A 5878-nucleotide genomic window follows, 5' to 3' on the forward strand; every position below is an offset into this window, starting at 1 on the left:
CAAAAACAGAATCTAAATGCTTGTTCAGAGAATCCTTATGACACTTATTTTATTACCCACTTTCCAAGCTGAGCTGCTTCATTGGTTTTATCACTCATTACTCTTCAACATTCAACTACAAATGGGGTTCTTCTGTTGTGAAAGACTTTTTTCGTTAGGATCTTGGAATTAAGGCAAACATCAGGCACCAGTGCACCACTGTGATTGGCTTATTATTATTATTATTATTATTATTATTATTATTATTATTATTAAACCCCTTTTCTCTTTGCACTCTGAAATCTATTTTAAAATAACATATTTATGCCAAAGATTAATTGATGGGATATTAATTGTCTACTTCCAACTCGATCGCATGCTGTATTGAGTTGAGGTTATTAGTACTCCTATATAATTGATATTTCCACTTTGCACCACTAGACATTTGTTTTTTTCAAAGTGCTTCAAACCTGGTTGAACTTCTACACTAAACGCATTTTACTTTATATCATCATTATCTGTTATTCTATGTTTTCTCCATTTCATTAATTAATGGTTGAAATTTGCTCATGAAATTTTCTCTTTCTTGTTAATAAAGTCAATCAACATAATCAAAATAATTACTACATGCTTAAAGTTGAGTCCATAATTTCTTAGAAAAGGACATATGTATACTAATTAAACTTGCTGGTGTACTTTCATAGTAAACTTGCAGGATTTCTAGAAGAAGTAATCTACCGAGCGGTCTGTTGAATTTACACTCCCAAGCATTATATTTAATCTTAGCCTCCTTCTTTTGTCCCTTCAACTAAATCAAATATGCACCTCTCCATTTAAAATTGAATCATTTCATGATTCATATTAAATATTACATATTTACTTTCTTTCTTTTTTAGAGAGTTTCAATCTATGACGCCTGCTCCTAATGACAACTTTTTATTATTAAACCAAGATACCAATCGGTCTGGTGTAGGTGGGGATTATACCACAAATCTCTTATTCAACCATCAGAGATTTTACCAGTTAAACTAATTGGAACCCACAAATATTACATATTTAAGAGTATGCATATTATCATATCATTAAAAGAATTTGGAGAAATTATACTTTACGACCTTTGTAAAGTTGTGATTTATAACTATGTGTTTTGTTGGCTTTTATTCCGTGCCAAATTTGATTGTAATTTCTATCAATCGTTTATACCCTGTATTTGTTGTGGGAATTGTTGTAAGGGGTGTGTGATAGAGAGTGTGTGAAGACTCAAGCAAGTTGGAAGCTGATGGAATCTCGCGAGTATCTCGCGACTAAGCTTCCCGCGAAGTGATGCATGTGCCCTGCACATGCTGGAATGCGAAGAGTCATGACAGATGGAGACAGCTGTCTCTCGCGACTATCTCGCGGGTAAGGCCTTCCCGCGAGACACCCGCGAGACATGCTGTTCTGCCAGCCTGTACTGACTGACCCACACATTTTGCACCTATCCTATATAAACCCCCATTACCCACAAATGTTGCGGAATGTTTCAGAGAGAAAACCCTAGCCAAACACATTTGTAATTAGAGATTGTCATCCCCACCTTTCTCTATACACTTGCTTGTGGTATCTCCTCAACCCTTCCCTCTCCATTTCTACACCATTGAGAGGTTGATAGCCCAAACACTTACCACACCTTTGGAGAGTGTTGTGTGACGTTTTGGTGCTGCTGAGAAGCATTGGAAGAAGCCTGGAATGGCAGATGCAACATGGAGCTTGTTGCGGGATCCGGATAACTAAGACAAGACACGGTTCCGAGAAGCCTTGTTGGAGTAGGAGCTTGGAGGGCTTAGGTACATCGGGTAGATTAGGCTTGGAGGGTCTCTTGCTTACTCATGTATCCCAACTGATTGTCTAGTGGATCGATTTCCGCTTGGAGGGCGGCGGAGAGGTTTTTCGCCGAGTTCTTCGGTTTCCTCTTCGAAAACATGTCTTGGTGTTTTCTGTGTTTGCATCTCTCTTCCCTACTCTTTTATATTCCATTATACTGCTGTGTTGTTTAGTTTATGGATTAGAGTAGCTATATTGTTCATCCGCTCGCTTTTACACTATTCCGCACTTTATAGTAAAGTTGTGTAAAATCTATCGAGCCGTAATTTTAATCGGGGGTCTAAACAGCTCTTGTGTTTTTCAACACGTTTTCGAGCTTTCAATTGGTATCAGAGCGGGTACACTTGCTTGGTTTAAATACCTTAGTGTGATCCTTGACCCTATTTGAGATGGACCGGTCTCAATCGCTCAATGTTCCACCATTTTTTGATGGGAACAATTACGCATTCTGGAAAGTCAGAATGAGAGCATTTTTATGCTCTATAGAAGATACCGTTTGGGATGCGGTAGAGCTCGGCTGGACTAAGCCGGAAGCTCCTAAGGCAAATTGGGATAAGGCAGCTCTCGCAGCAGCCAATGCAAATAGTAAAGCTTTAAACGCTATATTCTGTGCTGTGTCACCTGATGAATTCCACAGGATCTCTCATATGACAGTTGCTAAGGAAGCTTGGGAGATTTTGGAGACCACTTATGAGGGTACAAAGAAAGTTAAGGACACAAAGCTTCAGATGCTTACCACCAAATTTGAAGAGCTCAAGATGGGTGATGATGAACCATTTGATTCATTCTATGGGAAGCTCAATGAAATTGTAATTGCTAAACTCAATCTTGGGGAGAAGATTGAAGATGCTAAGGTGGTGAGAAAAGTATTGAGGTCCTTGCCTGAAAGTTTTAGAGCAAAAGTTACAGCCATAGAGGAAAGCAAGGATTTGGATGAGATTAAGATTCAAGAATTAGTTGGGTCTCTCCAAACATATCAGATGGGACTGCCTTCCCATAAGATGAGTAAATCACTTGCTCTTAAAACCATCACCGAAAGGATGGGTGATTCCTCCGAAGAAGATGGGGTGGAGAAGGAGGTAGCATTTCTTGCGAAAAACTTCCGCAAATTTCTGAAGATGAAGAACAGTGGGAAACCATTCAACAGAGGAAAATTTTCATCTTCAAGAGGTGATAGGAAAGAGTTTACAAAGAAAGAAGGGAGGGAGTTTCAACCTTCTTCAGAAATTATATGCTATGAGTGCAATGGCCATGGACATCTAAAGAAGGAGTGTCCAAATTTTCTGAGGGGAAAAGGCAAAGCTTATGCCACGACACTCAGTGATTCAGACTCCTCTGATTCTGACTCGGAAGAGAGTTGTGACGGAGAGGGAAACTACTCCGCATTCATGACCATTGCTCATGTGGAGTCATCGGATGATTTGGGTGCACTTGTGAAGGAGCTTGGTGAGCATTCTGATTCAGAGTCTATTGGGAATGTGGAAGAATCAGATGCTGAAGAAGAAGAAGAGAATACAGCTAATCTTCAAGAAAATTACTCCTTATTACTTGAGAAGTCGGGAGAGTATACCAGAGTAGCCAAGGCGGCTGTAAGGAAAATGAAGAAAGCTGAGGAAGATTATAGAAGTCTCTTGATCAGATATAAAGAGGCTAAGTGTGAGATTGAGACACTAAATGGCGAGTTGTCTGAAGCCTATACGAAGGTGAGGTTTCTTGAGCAAGAGGTAGTGCAAGCTCATGCCAAGATAGAAAGAGTCTCCTCCCAGAAGTTAGATGATGTTATCTCATCTCAAAAACCTTTTTCAGACAAGTCCGGGTTAGGATACACCGGAGGAAGCAGCTCATCAGCCAAAGCCACCAAAGAAGTGAAATTTGTAAAGGCCATAGAGCCTATTGTAGAAGAGCCCATTCTTGAGAATGTTAAGGCTGAGAAGAAGAATGTGAGTGAGCAACGGATGGTGAATAAGCCCCGAAATCATTCCATAGGTAGACATGAAACCAGAGGAAGATCTCTCCCAAGATCTCAACGGGGTCCCAGAACGGACTATGTGTGTCACTACTGCGGAATGCAAGGACATACCAGACCTAACTGTCAAAAGCTGAGATCAGACAACAACTCAAGCGCACCTCGGTCACGAGGAAGGAGAAATGACATGAGGTCTTGGGGTGGTGAACAACCGAGAAGTCAGAATCGTGATCCTGGCATGATGGACGTGATGAAAATGATTGGTGCCTTCACCACTTGCTTGGAGAGTTTCACCAGAAGGTTTGACAGTCCAAATTCTCGTACCCAATCCGTTAAGGATATCACCCCAAACGCACGTGACGTGTGGGTGAAGAGGGGTACTCATGCATAAGCATTATAACATGTCCACGCATAAATTCTTTCAATGTTTAGGGACTTTTGCTGTTGCATCGTTTCATGCATTGCTCTATTTTTACTGTTGGTGTTTTGTACCGGTTGTTTTTGTTAATCTTTATTCTCTTGTTCTGTTTTTGGGTGTGTTCAAAAATTCAAAAACACATAAAAAATAGAAAATCCAAAAAGTTTGATCACTTTGTTGAGTTTTGTCTCAAAGCATATTTTGCCTTGTACCTTTGTACTTATGGCTTTGTGCATTTAACGAGCTTAGCTTGTCTCTCATGCACTCATATCATTGTGGAAGAAATCCTAAAATCTATGTGACTGTTGTAAATAGATCTTCAACCTTGTCATGAATGATTAGTGAATGGTTTTGTTGATCTTGAGACATGCATAGACTCATGCCTATATATCTTCCCACTTTTATTTTCTGCTTTAAAAGAGCTCTCTAATTGTAAATCTCCAAATGAAAAGAGATATAGAGCTGCAAAAGCCTGTCGCACAAACTAGTATTCGACTAGGAAAAAGGGAAAGCGACCAAAATAAAATGTATGATGCCCAAAAAGCCAAAGGCTAACTCATCAAATGAAATATCAAAAATTTCAGGCATCTTTCTCTAAATGAGATTCTCTTTGCTCAAAAGTTGCAAATGATATGTTAAATATGGAGCCAAATGAAAAGCTTCAATGAATTGTTATCAAGTTCATGTGGGAGGTCATATATGCATGTTTCTATAATTGAGATAGGTCACATAATCTAGGGCTAGTTGTGTATGCCTTGATTGAATTGATCATTGAAGCTTCACATTGGACTAAGGACTATCTCATTTTTGATATCCACACACAACACACAAGTCTATGTTCAATGAATGCCTTATTCATTTGTGTGATTGTACTTGATTAAATGTGTTTTTCACATGCTTAATCTTTGTTGATCAAACCCAAAAAGATTTTTGAGTGTTTTATTTGTTTTTGAAAGTGATTTTATACTTTCTTGTCTTTTGTTTTTGATTAAATTGCATTTTTTGTGTCTCTTCAAAAACAGGTTCAGGGGAAATTTCGCGAGAAGCTCGCGACTTAGAGCTTCCCGCGAAAAGGAGTTGAGGGAAATTTTTTATTTTATCATGTCACACAGAAACTTTCGCGACTGTCTCGCGACCAACAGCTTCTCGCGAAATGCTGTTTGGCTAAAATTGGATTTTTCCAATTTCAGACAAAAGCTACCGCGACTGTCTCGCGACTGTTTCGCGACCTAATGCTTCTCGCGAAAATTTTGTGCTTCAGTGGCACTTCTCGCGACTGTCTCGCCCCTCTATAACCCGCGAAAAACGCGTGTTTTCAGTTTTTATATAGCTGATGTGACAGTTTTTCAAAACTATCAAACTTCCCTCGCTCAACCTCTCTCAAACTTTCTCAACCCAAAATCACTATTCCATTCATTTCCCTTCAATCCAAGCATTTTTTCTGCATTTTCTTCTTCAAGGTATGTTTGTTAACCATTTCTTTTTAAGTTTTTGCTTAGATTATGCAGAATTTTTGTTAGGGTTTTCAAAATTGGGGATTTTCGAAACTTTGGGTTGGTTTTCAAAATTGGGTGAATTTTTGTCAAATCTTTTGCTTGGGCTGTGTCCCATTGGTTGTTTCTGCTTCTGTGTTGGCCCCTTGTGGCATTTTA

The sequence above is a fragment of the Quercus suber genome, unplaced genomic scaffold (genome assembly GCF_002906115.3).
Source record: "Quercus suber isolate HL8 unplaced genomic scaffold, Cork oak 2.0 scaffold_601, whole genome shotgun sequence".
In the NCBI taxonomy this organism is placed as follows: Eukaryota; Viridiplantae; Streptophyta; class Magnoliopsida; order Fagales; family Fagaceae; genus Quercus; species Quercus suber.